Genomic DNA, 19,782 nt, shown 5'->3' with positions numbered 1-19,782 from the left:
TTAAGGGCTCTGTGACCCAGAGTGACGCTTAGCCACCTGAATCAGAACAATTCAGTGTTTAGTTTTGGCTGGTTGTAGAAAAATACTCATAATGAGAGTAAAACTGAGTTTTATGGTGTTTTCTATGACTGTTGTGCCAAATGTTCTCCTGGGCATTACAGGCAGCAACTGCCTCGATTTGGATGTGCAGCTGTGGAAAAGGGTGACTTATCTGACAACATGTTGTTGGCACAGCACCCATCTGCATGTTCCACTGCATGGCAGCTGACATGCATGTAAACTAAGGCTTTGAGTCAGCCCGGTCTCATGGTAAATCATGAAATGGGCACAAACGATTCATCATTTTATTATGCAGATGAACACAAATGTTCAGGTTTTTTCTGACCGCTAAAGGGATGCATTTCACTTTGAGGTTTAATTTTTTCATGCAGACGGGTCTGTATTGTGTCAGTTCTTCCTCTCGTTTTCATTGACACGATGGTTCAGATGTAGAAGGATATTTTGTACCATAGTAAAAGCTGTGATATGCTCGGGGACTAAAGGATTTGGTGGTCTCAGCATCACATGAGCAGAGCTGTCTCTCAGAGACACAGAATGCTGAGAGAGTCGATTTCAAGGACGGAACATCTTAAGAGCACGTCTGTCGCCTCTTTCTTCATACACGGCACAGCCTGCAGCTCAAGTGCTGGTTACGGCACATATTCAAGGCCAGTATGCTATAGTTTAAGCTGCTTGTTGGTTCTGTGGCCACAGGCTGGATTGATAAGCCTTTTAAATGCTTTAAACATCTCAGTCTGGGGTGGGAAATGTACCAAAAATGACGGAACATGTCAAATCCTGACTTCCCTGCCGCTGTTATCCACCAGATGATTGTTTCACAGCCGTGTGACACATGCTTGCTTTCACACCTACACACACAAACAGTGTTGCACATACATTGATGCTGCTGTTGACGGGGGGATTGACTGACTGTTTTTGTCCTGCGTAGTCATGAGAAAATAATGAGTGTGAAGACGTGTGCAAGATGTGTCCACTGTCTTGAATAGTGGGTTTATTTTATTCCACTGAGGGATGATCATTTAGTTTTTGTGCACATCCAGTGTGTCATAGCTTACGTCCGACACATGCTGTTCACACAAATTGGGTTAATCATACATTTTGAGTATCATCCATTTCCATAAACAGGAAATGTAAAACGTTTCCAGTTTATTTCTATATGTACTGTATGAGAAAATGAATCCCTTCTACCCCTGCATAAGAAACGCATGATTTTATATCAACATTGCATTCGGTCTGACTCCAATGAATCAATAGACAGAATACCAGTTCTATTAAATCAAATACATTTTTAATAAGGTGTCCCTGAGAGGAGAAACATAAACAGAAGTAGGGCTGTCAATTGATGAAATGTTAAGAAGAAAAAAAAAAGGAAGTAAAAATAGCTGACGGCTTTTGATGGCAAACTAAAGCCCAACAAGCAACAACAGAAGGGCAAAGCGTTGCTGTGCCGTTTGTCTTCCTGTTGGTGCGCCTGCTGATTCTCCAACTGGTTTCCCTCCCTGTTTGGTGTTTGGTTTCTGTACAGATGTAGCAGCTGCTTTTGTCTTGTTTTTCTTCTATTTATTGTTGCTGTTGGTGTTTTCTTTTGTATCTTTGTCTCTTTTCCCTTTTCTTTGCTCTCTCGCTTTTTTTTTGTTCCCTCCGGTCGGTTCGGCGTTAATATATAATCGGTTTGGAAAATAAATAAGAATAAAGAACTGAAATGGTTTGTGAAATCATCTGAAAATATTTAACATTTATATGTCAAAGCAATTTAATGTGTGTGTAAGTATGTATAAGAGCTTTTTACTCGTTTATTTGAAAGATTTTCATGTGCGTATGCAAGCTGATTCTGAATAATGCCCCTGACGGCTCATTGCTCCCCATAGTGGTTGTTTACTTCGCAACATGGCTGGATTCTTGAGAGATTCATGAGCTCACATCTCCATCTTGCCAAGCTCAAAGCAATCAGTTCCTGACCGAAACCCAAACTAAGCTGAAAGCAACGAGTAACTTTCAACACTGGATGATCTCACTGACAAGTCACACTTGTGGTGCTTCACTGATCTGACGAGTTCACATGTCGCTCTTATCAAACAAACCTTAATCACGAGAAAGAGCTCTGTTCTTTTAGTACTCGTTTTAGTTCAGTTTACACTTCAACCATCCATATCATTTGCCTTCCATCCCATAAACCTATATTTACTGTATACTTGTCTAAAAACGCTGCTATGCATTTTCATACTAGTTTAATTCAATAAAATAATTTTTAACATGAATAAGTTTTAGCAAACCCTAACCTGAAAGACCTCATGTCTTTTCATGATGTCATAACAGTCACCTGTTATCCAAAATGGCGAAGTTCTTAAAGTTCAAATGAAACAAAATCTCCTGTGTAAGTGTAAGGCAACAATATGACTCAAGTCTTCTTTTAATTCGTTTTATTTGACCTGAAACATCTTCTCTGTAGTAGCACTGCCTCTGTTTAAGAGATTGCCAAAACCAACAGATCACCACACTTTTGTTGTACATGTCAGATCAAAGGAGTCTCTTTTCAGATGAATTTTTGAACACAATACATATTTTATTCAACATTCAAGTCCAAATAAATTGATGACACAGCGATTGGGCTGAATAGTAGTTTACATGCTAAAAAATACAATATGAATGCACAAATAGCTCAGCACTCGATAGTCCATCACAAAAAAAACCCCAAACAACTTTACAGTTTACAGACAAAAATAGAGAATATAACGTTTGTATTTCAAATAGGTCGATTGAATTATTTATTTATATAGACACTTAGGTGTTCCTAGATTGTGGTACATCTCCATGTTTGAGTTATTGATAGAACCGCACAGACGACACAGCGTGATCAGGTGGCCTTCTCAGTGGGAGGGAATCACTGGAAATGACAGCTGGTCACAGACATACAGGGGTGCCTGTACGGGACGGGAAGCATACAGACCCATAAACACGCTCACACGACACCTCTCAGCCTACAACATTTACACAGCTACACTACAAGGACAGACACACCGACACACAGATGACGAGCACGTACTCCATGATGGACCAAAAACGAGGCACGACGGGACTTGGCAGAGCGACATGGAATGTTTCGGTCGTTGATCTTTGAGTTCGAAGCTCTCGAACCATTCACTCGGCGGCGTCCTCCTGAGGACGAAAACGACAAGATTTTTTGCCACGAAGCTATCGTCTCGTATGCAGGCGACTTCCGGTGATGCGTTCACCTCGCAGCATAATACGTCACAGACAGCCTAGTTGATGTAACTTTACTCCAGCCATGACCATCACTTATTCATGAACTCTGGCTGCTGTCATGCAGGGCTCAAAGTCAGACATTTTTTCCCCTCCACTTTGTTTGGAGGATTATTTTAAACAAATACAAGGAAGTAATTTCATAAGCTGCAACCAATTTCCATCGGATATTAAAAAAAAGCAATTAAAGATATTGCTTCTACCCCCCCCCCCCCCCTCTTCATTTTTATATTCCAGCTGATTACGTGTGCATTTATCCAGTTAGATATGCTTTGAGGTCACCAACTGTGGCCGTTTGAAAATAAATGAATAAAAAATGTGCTTGACCTTTAGTTGGAGGGTAGTTTGAGCAACAACAGTAGGTGGTGTGTGTTTGTTCTCACCTCTGTAGCCTCAGCAGGGTCAGTATCAACTGGTGACTCTGCAGCATTCGGTTCTACAGAGGCGTCGTCACCCTGGAAAAAGATGAAGACACATTCGTTTTAACATTTACTCACATTATATCCATCACCCTTAATAGTTCTTGCACACATTTGCTATGGGATTATAATACTTGTGAGGGGGATCATCATATCAGGAATTCTGAGATGTTTTGTATTAGGGCACATTGTCTTTATGCCAGTTCTGTAAATTTGTGACAGAAAACCTGATAATGTGATTAAACTGACAACTGCAGGCTGTAGTTTGCCGTCAACCTTCCCACATCTACTGGAACATTTAAGGCAGGTAATGATATTTGAATCAAAATAAGAATATACGACACCCAAAAACTACATCGATCTCAAAAAACGAGAGCCAACACAAATATTATTCTTACAGAAATAATAACAGCAAAGCTCAAAAATAACTTTTCCCACATTCAGGTGGCAAAACCCACCAGTCCTTACAAGTCTTACATCACATCTGTTGGAAGCTAAAAAGGATATTAAGATTTAAAAAAAAAAAAAAAAGGGTTGAAACACCATTTGTTTTCTCATGAGAGAGAACCGTCTTTTTTCTCCCGGAAGATCCCATTTGCATGGCATGTGTGCGATCCAACCTTTTCAAAAGCAAGCAGGAAGAACATTTGACGATTCCTAGAGAAAAATTATTCGAATCAAAAACACAGAATTCACCACTTTGTTCCTGAATGCATTCCTGAAAGACACTTGATCAGTCGTTCTGATCGGTCACGGAGTGTGGGGGCTGCTAAAAAAGGCATGAAGCGCTAATGAAAAATGGAAATGACATCTTTGTCTCGCCTTGATTACATTGTGCCATTGAGCTGACCTTCCTTAATGAGGAGTGGTCCCAGCATATTGACGTGTGCTTGCATGTGAGGCGCTCAGACAGATGACATAACCTTAGGCCAGTTATTGCACCTTCTCCTCCTGATGCACTTTACTCCACCCATCAAGTCTCCATCTGTGCACCTGGCAGAGCCAGACAGATCTGTGTGTGTGTGTGTGTGTGTGTGTGTGTGTGTCTGTAAAAACATATGGACCATGCCAGTGACCTCTGCTTTCTGTAATCATGTTAGTCCTTCGCCAAAAGTTTAGGATTTATTCAGTTTAAAAGGGCACATCTGAAATGAAATTGTGCAAATCGCAATCTTCCAAAGCAAAAACAGCACCTCACAAACAATGATATGTATCGTTTCTAAAATAAAAAAAAAAAACATAACCTCTCAAGCATGCTCACTAGGGATACAAAATACAGCAGTGTCTTATTACAAATCTGAGAAATAGGACATTCTCCTATTCTACCCTCGCCATTCATTCACCTACACCGGTCTGTTCGTCTCACATAGTTACATCCCTGTCCTTCCTTTCTGACCTCCCTAAATCACGATGAGTCACCAGCAGCGGAGTTCGTGAAACAACCAGATGAGACTATTAATCAGGAAAGCATCTCACCAGCCTCTATTTACTCATCTGTGGGTGTCTCTGTGTCAGCAGAGAGTCACTGAAAGATGTTCGCAACGTGGCAATAAATAAAAAAATAAAACAATATTAATGATTCTCAATGGCCATGAGGTGCCCCAGAGCGAGGCGCAATCTGCTGCTCTGTACATGTCAGTGCTTATTAAGAAAGCTGGGATATACAGCATTTATCAAAATCTGCGTTTCTAACAGCTTTCCATCAGTCAGTCCACTTGTGGTTTATCCATCGGTCTTTTTATTCTTCCAATTTTGCTCGTAAAGTTAAATAAACAGTAAAATATATATACATACACACAACTATAGTTACTCTGATAGATAAATTATTTGATTCGACATTGGTAGCAAAGAGATAAAGGTTTGGTTTTTTTTTTTTTCCTGAAAAATTGTCTAGCATCTTACCTCTTTATGGGTCACATCTGCACTAATTGTAGCTAGTTAAAGAAATGTTTGCATGTGAGTGCACGCTGTTGTGAAACTGCCACTCCGAATTCCCCTGTGCTTCATCGCTAATTAAGAACGGGAGGTTGAACATCACAGCAGCTTATATCAGCTCATTTCCTGCTACTCAGTGTTATGAACGAGAAGGGTAATTACAGCCAAATTTGGTCCTCCCTTAAGTATTAAATCCATTTCAACATCTTATTCATCCAGACATTTAAAAGTAGAAGCTTAGGAGAGGAGAAACCGATAGTTTGCCAAAAAAAACCCATAAACAAATGAATATATAATTCTGTAATGTAGTGATTCTGTTTATTTAACTGTGTTAAACTGAATGGTTTTGAATTTGATGCCAGCAAAGGGTCAGGAACATGTTTATCACTTTGTTGCATAACCTCTAATACTGTGAGAATAAAGCTGGTCTTAGTTCGCAAGGTCTTTCAGACGTACAAAAGGAAAAGAAAACTCCATGGATGAGTGCTTACACACTGGAACAATAATTTAAAAAAAAAAAAAAAAAGATTTTTTAAAAGAATACAAAATGAGTAACTTTCACATCCGTAAAGACGTAATTAATCCTGGACAATGTATACAGCTGTAGTCCTAAGTCAAGCAAGAATGGAAACTATTTCCTCCTAAAATAACAATTGCTCTCAGTTCGCCAGACCTTACAGAGAAGCTGTGATGCAACATGGTGAATTGTAGGAACAGTTGGACAGGAAAGCTGCCATGAAATTCAAAATTGGCATACAGTTCATTTTAGAAACCGTCACTTTAATCATTTGGTACGTTGTATTCGTATTTTCCTCAAATGCATTCTGTCATTAAGCAGGCAAAGTCATGTTTCTAGAGTAACCCAGAACAGACAAAGCTGAAGGGACCGGTTGAAATGTCCATTTTGCTTAGAAACCATTCCGAATGAAATGACCCAGAAGTATGTGAGTCATGACAAAAGTGATTTGAATTCTCCAAATACTAAGAAAAGGAGCTCCAATGCCTGCTTTAAGATTTGCCTCCTTGAGCACAGGATACACCAGACCATCTTTTGTCAAAGAAGGAGATGAGTCCTTTTCACGATGCCTTGCGACTGCAACTTTCACAGCAAAGCTCAATCATTTTCACCCACTCGTACCAACTGTGATTCATGTGGATAAATATGGGGACAGGAAGGCGAGAGTGAGCAGCCTGTAACACCAAAATATGTCTCTTAAAATTCTTATTTTCTATTAAAATTGGCAACCTTGATAAATATTCTATCATCTCAAAAATTACATTTAAAGTGATTTTTGTTGAATTTATTGAACAGATGTAGTTTCTGTGCTCAAGTGTAGTCAAATTCTCATTGCAGCACAGTTAGTCCTCGAGAATCTTTACTTAACCCATGGTGTTTTCTAACGTGGTCGTAGAAAGGAGCATAGGAAAAAAACATAGCATAGGAGGTAACTTTTTGACTATTCAACCGGACCCATCGTCCCTCCTACCTAAGGGGTGTTTCACAAAACCTATAGCAGATTAAGCTGGGATTTTTACAGTTATCCCAGCTGAACATATCCTTGATTCAGTTTGACCAAATCTGTGATACATAAGTAACCATGAAGATTTATTCTTCATCTTTCATTGCTCAGTCACTCCAATGAGAAATGCCTTTGTGCAGTAATCTAAAAACACTTAATCAACGTTTTCATTCAGTCTTATGTGCTTTGTTTTTTTTTTTATTTATAATCTAGAATTAAAATGCCACAACTGGGCCCGCAAATTGCTATTTAATTCTTTCATTTGAATCATTATTGTCATAGTTTAAGCAATTGGGACTATTACAATGACAGCTAATGTAGTTATAATGAAATACTGCTGCTGATATTGATGCTAAAAATGCAAACCAGCCTTGCCTGTATCACTGCAACTGTTGAGCTGATCAACATGTGTGAAGTCAGTGCGAGCGGTAGCGATTTTCAGGGGCTAGGATGCGCTACCGCTGAGTTAGAAGGTCCAACATCACTCTGAACAGCCTCATACTTTGACGATCCCACAAATTTTAGATTTTTGTGCTACTTTTTTAAATGTATTCATTCTTATTTTTTTAAAAACAGCTGTCAAACAGTCGAGCAAAATGTATACATGGACACTATTACTATTTTACCATTAATGAATGGAATTAATTTTTTTAAATTAATCTATTAATCAATTTTCCCAAATAAAAAAAAAAAAAAACATTTTTTAGTTTACTTTTACATTCAATCTTCTACGGTCTGCCAAGCTTTGTCCTCACTTTCATTTGACATAATAGGCATCAATTCCTCATAAGCCTCCACAAATACTGCCTCACCTAAAGTAAGCAGCATGTAACTTTTCCATGGGAGTACATTTGTACGGTTTATTCACGGGCCTGGGTCTGACAAGACTTGGTCAAGCCATGCTTTCTTCTCTTATCCTGGTTTTCTGAATTTTACTTTTGTGAAACAGCCCTCGAGTTGAAAGGGGAGGACGGATACACAATAACAATAAAGGTTTCTCTGGCCCAGATTTATTCTTTTTTTTTTTTTAATACACAGGACAGTATAGAAAGAAAAGAAAAAAGCAAACAAATTAACCCTGTGATGGGATACCAGGAGTCATTTTTCATGTTTACTTGAACAATAAATTGCGTGCTACGGTAAACTGCCTGTTTCCTCCCGTCCCCTTGACAAACGAAGGCCAGAGTGACTGATGAAGATCACAGAAAAGTTAACAGTTTGTAACGGCTTTCATTTCAGAAAAGCAAGAAACACAGCAGATATGAGAAGTGATGGCAAATCACTCAAGGTCAGGTGGCCATTTTGAGTTAGCTGGCAGCTCCAGTTGTATATGAAATGGAGGGATGTACTATGCTGCAAACTAAAAAGGTATGTTTTGATTCTCTGCATACCCATTGTAATAATACAGCTGACGAAAAAAAAAACCGTTTTCCATTTGTGACAATAATCTATATAACTTCTTCAAAATAGTGTTTTATTGGAAGCCCACATATCTGGCGTGGGCTTTTCAAAGTAGGATTCAAATATAAAAGCTGGAACTGCAAAGTTGAAGGTTCAGTCTGATATACATTCTATCATTTTTCTCCCCCTTTGAAATAAAATTGGGCAGAAATGTAGGCTATACCAAACTTCTCTTGTTCACATTACACCACTGTTAACAAACTTGCTGCCAAGAGACAATCTGCAGTCAATGGTATTTCTACGTCAAATTTTGAACTAAAGACTGAAGAGCTTATAAACAAGGAGGTCAAAGATCAAGAAGCAAGGTTCTGAAGTAGTATGTTCCAACTGTAGGCATATTGCACTGAAAATCAAACTCATCTGATGATGCTGCAGGTGTCTTTGGCAGAAAATTAGAATGCCGGTTTGACCCCCCCCCCCCTTTACACCAATCTTAAAATGGTGCCCGTTTCATTTGTCTTAACAGTTATTCAATCTCTTCATGGACATTATGACATCAATCTTGTGTCGGACAGGTGCTGATTACCTTTATATCCAGTCTGAGGGATCTGGTTAATAGTGCTGAACAAAAATTTTAATATAAACCTTGTACTAAAGATGACTAATTACAGGAGTGTTGATCAGACGCTACAAGTTTTAGCAAGGTGTAAATAATGAACAGATACAGAACAAAACCTTTGAGAAAAAGAAAAAAAAAAAGATGTAACTTTCAGTTCAACTTTAAAACTAGATATCTTACTTGTTTTGCTGGATCCTTCTTGACTAATCCAGTGGCAGCAACAATGTTCCCTGCACCCTCCACAGTTTTCTGGGCCACAGCGGTAACCCCGGTAACCATTGCTCCGCCCACCTGAGACACTCCAGTCACAGTTTTACCAGCAACTGTAACGACAGAAAAAGGAGAGGAGGTTATTAGAGACGTCTGTACCTCTATGGAGCCTTAATAACAGTGAGGATCACAGACAAACAGATCAAATTTAAAAATTCAAACAATTTGTCTCCGTGGGGCAATTAAAGGTCACACAACACTGGGTTACAAAGCTTGCACTGTTACTGGAGTAATATGAGTGGTGGTGTTGCTTTTCACTTCAGTAAATAAAACAATTGTTACTTTTGCATTCAAAATCCAATCCTCTAATTTCAATCAAATTTTTCACAAATGCTTAATATTGCCATTTCAAGCAAATTATATATATATATATATATATATATAAATAAAATATTCTGCTTTTTGACAAGAGCTACCAAAACTGATTAACACAACCATAAAAGGTTCAGGTTTATCTACATAGAACAAGCCTTTTCTCATACATTTAATTATATATAATAATTCCACAATGATGGTTTTTGGCATTCTAGGCCTTTAAAGAAGAGCAAATGGCAACCTGATCACATTAGTTGGACAAATGACATCAACATGGAAGTGACAAGCTGAACAGACAACAAGACTCAAGGAGGAGGAATTATGGCTTGCAAAGATCCATCAGCTTTACACAGTGTAATTGATCAAGACTTGACAACAGACAGGGCATCATCTTGGCCTGTGTGGACATCTCAAAAGCAGATTATCCGATCATCTAATCCAGATCGCTGACAAGACATTATACCATTACATATTTCTCGTGATCCTTTTATAATCTAAGCTTTAAAAGTGCTAACTTGCTTTACTTGCACCCAGCGTATAGAAAAACACTACAGCCATCTCCCTGGATGCCTAATGTATAGCAGGCGCCCTCCCAATGCTTGTTATGTATGACAAATGGCATGGTCTGTAGGGAGTAAGGCATGTTGTGTTGAGTAAGGCTGTGAAATGTGTCACTTATTTAGCTGCAGAGTTGCAATAAATCTCCATTAACCACCTGAGGATCCAGTACAGAGATTTTAAAAACCTTCCTCAGATGTTAATGCACAATGTGCAAATTCAAACAGATTTAAGACTTAAAATCACAATGACTTGAATTAATAAACAGCATGGTGTTACCTGTAGTGACGCCATCCTTCGTTTTAGTTCCTGAAACAAACATGAAGCTCAATTAGTCAGACATATGCAGCACAGAAAACTACAGGTCAACAACATTTCCAGTTCAAGCTTTTGTTCTCGCTGCGGGATCACCTGACCGTAAATCAAATGATGAATTCCCAGAACCCACCGACAAACATAACCCCATCCTTCGTCATCTCAGCCGCTCCTGTCACTCCCTGCTTGGTTTTCTCCGCCGCTGCCACGACCCCATCCTTGGCTTTGGAGAAACCCTTCATTAACGCGTCCATGGTGGCTTGACTGGCTCCCAATAATACTCACACACAGCTGCAAGGATGTCAAAACAGGCGTGGTGAGAAAGCAAAATAGATCTTGGAAACACAATGAGATATATATATAAAAAAAAAACCCGATGCCACCGCCTCTTTTCTGACAGGTTTGTTAAACCAACACTGTCGGCTGTGATTATTTGTGCTGCCGATACGAGCAGCTGTACTCCGAGGCAGCTGAAAACCCCACCTGTAGGAATTGGTTACAACCGGGCTGAAAAACCATGAATGGATTTACTATTAAAGCAAACATTATACAAGGGAGAGACAATAGACATTTAGTGGATTAAATGTGACAGAGATAAACACGTAGATGATGTCATCTTAAAATAAAATGTATCTTTTTTTTCTTTTTAAATGGAGGGACAATAAGAAAGAAGAGATATTCCACGCACCTGTTCGCTTCAACTTCCTTTCAGGGGAGAATGCCGAATCTTCCGGGATGACAGTCGAGAATCCCTCACAGGGCAGAAAAACCGGTTTACTGTCTCCAAACTTCAGCGAATGTAGAGACGACGTGTGTAGCGTCCTCCAAACTCACCGACGGGCGCAGACGCTCCACAGGTTTGACAGGCGCCTCCTACGCCACAGAGATGGAGAAAACGCGATTGATCACTCACTCACAGATTACGTAGCTCATGCTGTACGTGGGTTGTCCACATCGAGTAGGTGCAGGAGGCTCTTTAAAGTCATCCGCGGCTCAACTACCAATTAAACTGGTGGCAGTATAATTATGCATGACAGCACTGCTGGGCTATCTGCTCTTCCTACATGTCAACCACAGCTGCACAGCAGCTCCATGATTCCTGTTGATAAAAAAGGTCGCCAGGTCTCAGATTGTCTATTTTATTAGGCTGCTCTTCAAATGTATACAAGTTGTAAATAAATGCTTACATAACTGCCCACTTATCTTTTGAAGAGTTTCTTTGAAATAAAATCCACTTGATTACGGCTTACATTAAAGAGGAATTCTTATAGCTGCGGACATGATTAAAACGCTTAAGAGAGTTCTTAAAAGCTGCAAGCTTGATGGATCACAAGAATCTGCTAAGTTTGAGTTATGGTTAGAGGTCAGTCAGGGCTGAAACTTGACCAGTTGCATTTGGACTGATGGTGGATCACTTGCAGTGACCTGAATTTCACCCAGACATTTTGGCAGTGTGTCTTTTCCAATCAAGGGATAACAAATACCATGCCTGGACCCAATGTATCATTTCCTCCTGATGTGTCAGAAATTAGACCATATTGGAGGCCTGATTAACTAAGAAAAACACACCCCAGCAAACCTGTAAATTCTGAATTTGTATTTTGCTCTTATGGCATGCAACTGATCTGTAAAGCATTACTACCATTAAAGCATTCCTATTAATGGCTACCTGTAACAAAGTGTGTTGTGCTAAGGACCCAAACTCCAACTCAGAGTTTACAACTTTGGGTGAAATGAGTGAAACAAAAGCTGCAGCAGGGACAAAAGTCCAGTAAAAATAATCTACACTCAAAGTCAGAGTGTGGAAAGGGGGAGAACAACAACCATAAAATTAAGACTTGTCATGTGGCTTGAAAACACACACATAGAAGAAAGATGAGGACCTAGCAGCAGGAATAAAACAGAATCTGGTGTGTGTGTGTGTGTGTATACTGAGGGAAAATAATGTTTTAAAGCAGTGCAGGTGGGGCAATCGTTAAACTATAGGACCACATGTGAAAGCAGAGCAGGAAGCTAAACTCTATAGAACAAAACAGTAGGTGAGCTTAACTGAGCTGCCACATAAACTGATACCATACCAATAAATACGTCTGATACGTTTCGATTCAAACACAGTTCTCATTATTTTTCGATCAATCAAACTTCTGAAGTGTGGGAACAAAAATTTGTCGTATTAATTTGTGCTTTTTCCCCATTCATGATTTGATGGGAATGTTTTTTATACATTACACAGTGAAAGATGACATCAAATTAAAGCTCCAGGTGACAGCTTAAAAATGACATGGAATATAATGCAGCATTGCTCCCAATATCTATTCAGCCCCTGATCAACCCTTTCCATTTAATTCAATACTGCTGAGTCAATATAAACACAGAGACACAATTAGGTCCTCTGACCTCCTTTATTTGCTTAAAAAAACTGTCTTTAAATGTGCATGTGGCACCTATTCACAAGAATGATTAATCGACTGAAATTAGTTTACTGACCCCCGGACAAAGCCTTTGCAAAAAAAAACATCTATCCGTGGCAAATGGTGTAATCACATTGATGAAGCCATAAGAAACAAATTAAACTGGTGGTAAAGGAAACGTTATCAAAAGGGTTGAGCTCACATGAGAGTTTCAAAAATTAAACTGGCATTTTTTGATAATTATCAACAACAGCACTGAAACCTATGATATTCACAGTCTGGTGATCCCAAACCTTCATGTTAAGTTACTTAATGAATAACCATTTTAAAAGGCCTTTATGATGAAACTGTAGATTATGATGATGGTAATCTCTACACACAACTCATCACATTGTTTGAAGCGATAATACATAATCAACATAATGGTTTCTTCTGCTCTCTGGTTCAACCTCCTTCTTTTCCCTCCTCCATCTTTGTCTCTCCTCTATGACCGCTTGCATTCATTCCCATTTTATTATGACTCCCTTCCTGCTAATTCAACCCTTCCCGTCTATTTAAGGTAATCTGGTTATGAATTATGTGTGACACAGCTGGAAACCTCCACGGTGACCATAAACAAAAGCACACTTGCAAATTAAGTTTTTGCTCAAAATAATCACCAAAGCAAGCATTTCACAAACTTTCACTGTGCTTTGCACGTTGTAATGAAATATGCAAGCAATTACACAGCAGGCGTGCAAATTTTTCTACATATCCTTCAACAAATTAGAGCAATATTAACAATATGAATTTTAATATGCACTAATAACTTGTGTAGCCGTGTCAAGGCTGAATACAAGATTTATAGAAATTGTAGACCTCAAGGATTAATGTAGCTTTGTAAATCCAGTCAGTCTATCAAATTCTTCAGTGAACAAAACAGTCTTCAAAGGCATTCAGCTCCCAGCTGCCAAACAGCATCATTAGTCTTTGGTTTGGTTCACTGTAGGTTGTCAGGTTGACATCAAGCAAACTTTGGGATTTGACATCAAAGCATTTTAATGTCAAACCCAAATTCCACATTTCTCAAACGTCCAACATGATTTTGATGTTTGATATCCTGTTCCTGGATGGGAAGGTACAACACTTGTGAACACACCACCACTCACATGTCCATAGTGTTCAGAACTGATAGGTGCACGACAGTGAGGTTTTTTCTTTTGTGAGCGTGCACCTAGCCCCCTGAGACCCGAGCTTTGATTTTCTATACATTTTTAGTTTCTTGTGGCTAACTGCGATGACTTGGACATTATAAGTAATAAAGCTGAGTATTGTCTTTGAACTTATAATAGTTTTTATTTGAAAAAATGTCCTCGTGAGGTGCTACATAAGGACCGGTGTCATCACATTAGATTAGATTCATGAAATTTGAATAAAGGAGGACTACTTTCAACTTTGGTGTGGACGCGTCACTTTGCCTGAAAACCGAGAGACGGGCCAATGGGCTTCTGTAAAGTTCTGCACCAGCTGCATGCTCTTCGAGTAAAGACCGTCTTCAGTTCAGAACATATATTTTGCAACAAGTCAAAGTTGATTTTCTTATTGCATTATTGTTGATGTTAAATATTCAGCGGGCTGCAATATTTGCAAATTAGTTGTCAGATCATACTTGTTTTATAGCTTTTGCACTTTAGGATGAGATGAGTTGCATTCAGTTACAACTGAGGGCATTAAAGACACCTACTGAAATAAACACTATGAGAAAGACAGTCATGCTGCTGCTGCTACAGTTATTATTATGATGAGCTTATGATTAGAACTTTATCATGACTCTCTAAAGTACAAGATGGACACTATATATCTGGCATTACTAATGCAGCAGTTGCAGTATTTTTACCATGAAGACTAGCTCGAGTCAAACATGTTTCAGGGTGAGTCATTTCCAGTCAGGTGGCTTGAAGCAAGGGTTTCTTATTGGAATCTCAGCTGGAGCCTTTCTGTGTGGAGTTTCCATGTTCCCCCTGTGCCTGTTTGGATTTTCTCCAGGTGGTCCAGTCTTCTCTCACAATCTAAAGGCATGCATGTTTATTCAATTGGAAATTCTAAATTCCCCCCAGGTTAGACTGTGAGTGTGCCCTGTGTTCTGTCTCTCTCTCTCTGTGTTAGCCCTGTGACTGGTGTCCAAGGTGTACCACGCCTCTTGGCCTGTGTCAGCGGGGTTTGGCTCCAGCCCAACTGTGACTCTGAACAGTATAAAAGGCTTATAAAGAATGGATGGATGGAGTTTCAGTTTATTGCCATGGAAACGCTCAATGTCTCAAGTTCAGTCTCCTATTGTATTTAGTCTCTCCCTGAAGTCCCTTAACAGACTTGAATTGATGACACAAAAGTCGGCAAGGACTCAGAGGTCCAGATGGTGGACATCTGTATGCAGCAAAAGACTCTGCTTCCTCTGGGAGGTCAGAGCACAGGTTCAGTTGCTCACAGTTAACAGCCTTTTAATCTGCTATTCATGAAGTAATGACAATTTTTTTTCTTGATAATTTATGATTTGCTAGAATCGGCTCTTGGGTAATTAATTTGTGTAATTAAGCATTACACAAAAGAAGATTATCACTCACGAAAACACAGACAAATTAATGCACTGAATTGTATTTGTGATAAACTTTAGGACGGATGTACTGATTAGTTCAGTGTGCACCAGGCAGGCCAGGTTGAGGCAGTTAGATATCATCAGCTTCTAAGTCGACAGAAGCCATTACTCTTTCAGTCTTTGTGCCTTTGCACTTCTACTGCAAACTCAATGTGAAATCATTTGGATTAGAAAGTACAATTGACATACTTTTAAACTTGTTGCTTTGATTAACTGAGAGAGAATTACATATGCTGATGCAATTTTTAATCTGAACTTGCTGAGGCACAATGAAAACGAGCACAATGAGATGGATGTTCACAAACCTAGGTGTATACACACTCTTGTCAAAGCAGTACTTCCTCTTTGTTTGGGAATATGATGCATAATATGGGTTTATATTACTGACAGTATTACAAGACTGAGTGCTACATCACTGTGCTGTCAATCAGATGCTGCAGAGCAGAGCCATTAGGATCCCCTGTCATTTATCAGTAGCTGCAGGGGACAAGCAGACTCATTACTGTCTGTGCTGGTGAGCCCTGGGCTCACTACGATGCTGTGGCAGCAAAAGCACAGTTAAGTGAACTGGATGGATTCCTCACTAATAGCAATGTAACATTGACTTTTCTCAAGATGAATGTGTGATGTGAACTCTGTAATCCTACCTTGGATTGGATGAGTGCATTTTCTGATTAATATTTCTGTATGTGCGCATTTACGTTGCTGCTCAAGTTGCAAAAATAATTAAAGGTTCATTCTGTGTTTTCTTTTTTTTTTGTTGTTCATTTTGATTAAATCAGTGTTTTTGATTTAATTAGAAATAATTCACAAAAACATACTGAAATTGTCAGTAAGTCAAATGCAGGAACACCAGCGCATCTTGTCTTTGACTCTTAAAGTCTGTAGAACTCAACCAGAGGAATGAAACAACAATCGTTCAAAAGACAGTCCCTCATTTGGGCTATAATGACACTGCAGTGATGGGAAAGGTTGTTCAACATTTTAGTCACACATCTCTTGTGGCTGTTCATTTGGGTTGAACAATAAGCAATGATCCAGAATCAGCAAGGCTTGTTCTGTATGTTTGAATATGCCAGAGAGCTTGATTTGATGCTCTTACCCAACTGAAACCCTTTCTTAAAGATAATGTATATTGTGTAAATCTATACACATGTCCAAAATATTGTAGTGACATAATATAGGAACAGAAATAGGGGATATGCACACATTTTTGATTGTAGTTCTGCATAGGGAAGCTGGAACCATGTTTTTTTTATTAATATGTAAACCTTACCATGTAGGATTTTCATTACCTAACCCCAACCAACCACAACTGACAGCAAAGTAAAGGAGTGAAAAGTTGTTTGACAATATTAGATCAGATTTGAGACATATTTGGCTCTCTTGCATGACAGATTGTGGTTTAATGACACTATCCATCCCCACTTACATCACTTTTAGTGTAATGGAACCTCTGATAAAAAAAAATTGATAATTTTACAATCTTCTAACAAGCTGACAATATCAGCATTGCTCTGTTTCTCCAATCAATATTTCAGGTTTTTCCATTAAGTCGTTTGTAATTCTTCGTGTAGCACAGCACCACTGGTGCAGAATCACAACTAATTTTTTGAAGTCACACATTGTAACTTTGGGTTAATCTACTTCATTTCTATTTGCTGTCATAGAACTAGCATGCCAGTTATGAACTTTTGCCCACAAAGACACGACTGTCTGTGACACTGACCAAATTAGTCATTGTTAATGCAAACATGAATCATAATAACTGTACCTTAAATCTGTTTTGTTTTGAAAGCTGCTTTATAAAAGACTGTCTTTGTTAAGCTTTAATGTAGTCTGCAGTACTGACTTAAGTTTTGAAACCCTCCACTTTTTCTGTCATCGGTGAACTGAGGAGAAGAAAGAACAACCTGGTGAGGCACAGTGACCAATAAACCCAGAGGTGCATAAAGTCCCATCAAAACGTCAGTGCGACTGTACAGATTTGCCCTGCTGTCACCGCAGGTCATGTAATAATTGGTGTTTCTGTTCTTCCTTTTCTCTTTTTCTTTCTGTGTGTGAACCCAGAGATTTGTGTGTGTGTCCATGTGTATGTAGGAGGGTGCATGAAATTGTACTGATGAAATAAAAGCAAAAAACTTCACTTGAGACTTTTTTTACGGCCTCATTAAAGACAAACTGACTGAGATCTGATGTTACAGATGCAGTGAGGAACTGACGTCTGAAAATGATACAGATGATTAAACAGAACAACTGATGAAATCTGTTGTATGAAAGTAAGAAGACTTGCACTGCATTCTACTGCTTCTAATCATAAGAACAGTGATTATCATGCAGTTTAAAATATACAGTACCAAGCTAAAATAATCATTTACTGCATACAATGTATCTACAAGCATAGATTTGTGACATACATTTCATGTTATGCAGTGCCACCTGCTGTAGCATAACTGCTACAGCATTTTAAACTCATTGACCTCACGTTACATCGTGAGCTGATTTTTACAGCACATTTCACACATATTCCGAGCACTTCTAAAGATACATTAACTGTTAAGAATAACATTACAGTATGTCTATCTTTTTATTCTTTAGGTCCAAAAAAAAAGAGACAAACAAGGTTTTTTTTAGATGATAGTCACTCTCCAGCTTCCAAACAGAGTGTTTCACACGTTAAAGCTAGTAAATACTCCAAAGTGCATTTGCATGATTTACAAGTTGCCATGAGTTACAAGTCTGGCCATGAATTGTGTGTGAGTGTGTGGGTTCTCACTAAGATCCGTGCTTCGCTTGCAACTATTTTCAAAGATTCCAAGATGAAAATGGGAACCATGGAAAACTGTGGCTACATTTATCATTTAGATACATCCTGTGAATGGTTATTAATAAGGTAATGCTCGGTGTCTGGTTTGTGTAATACCCGATGGTGGGACTTCTGGCCAAATTGTTCAATCTGATATTCATCAGAGGGTTTTCCTTTTCATGGTTTGTCAGTGATCCAGCAGGCTGCCATACTAATCCGACTTCTGACTAGCACAAAAGCATGATTGATGGAGTTCTGCACCAGTTGTTGTATTTCTTTCACATTCTCCCACATCCTCAAAGAAACTCTGGATCTCAGTCATAGTCGGAGTTATCATCGTGACTACTGGCTTGTTGTTTAATTGTCAGGTCTGACCGAGGCCCTTTGTTCCTGTGTAATCAGTCTGGGTGGGTGGCCAGATTTTAGAAGTCTGTCAGTGATTCCAAACGTTTTAGGTGAGAATGAAAGACCAGGATGAACCAAAGCTCTACTGCAAGTGTCACAGAAGATCACAGACATCAACATGAATTGGATATTTCAGTCTTCTCCTTTTTAAAATATGTTTACATCCTCCCCAGGAAGCTGTTTCCACTTTGTCATTGATGAGCATGGCATGTAGATCGATAAAGAAAATAAAAGATCCCCTTTCGAAATAAGTGAAATAATTCAAAACAATGAAAATTTGAATACTCCTGAATGCACTTTGTCTTGTATTTGTTAATTTTTCATTTGTGCTGTTCAAATTGAATAGAAGACTTGCTCTTCAATAGCAGGATACCATTGCATTTGTTTTAGAAATAAACATATTCAGTTTTTTTTCTAAACTTGATCCTGACGACATATTCGCTCATTTTCATATATTTATTCTTTTCATGACACGTCCATCCACACAATGGCTCGCTATCGCTGCTTTTGCTTGGACCTTGTCCATGCTTTGAATCATCACACACTTGGCAGACAGCGGAGGAGTGATGACTGTTGGTTAATTAGTCATTCTTTGGGCGGTGATGAATGTTTGAGCTTAAAAGTGGGTGCAGTCGGGAGGGGGAAGGGGGTTTCTTCCAAGAACACTTCAAACTATGGTTTACAATAATTTGCCTACAGGAGTCAAGTACTGTAATATACTTACATTGCTGTTATGTGCTTTAGTATCTTTAAAAGGATGAACATTTCTGAGGAAAGGAGAGATAAATTAAGTCATTTTCTATGTTTATACAATTGCTGTGGTCATTATATTTGTATTTTCTCTTTTTTTTCTAT

Source organism: Leuresthes tenuis, unplaced genomic scaffold (assembly GCF_036924035.1).
Source record: "Leuresthes tenuis unplaced genomic scaffold, fLeuTen1.0.hap1 SCAF_19, whole genome shotgun sequence".
Lineage (NCBI taxonomy): Eukaryota > Metazoa > Chordata > Actinopteri > Atheriniformes > Atherinopsidae > Leuresthes > Leuresthes tenuis.
Note: the sequence above shows the minus strand (reverse complement) of the source record.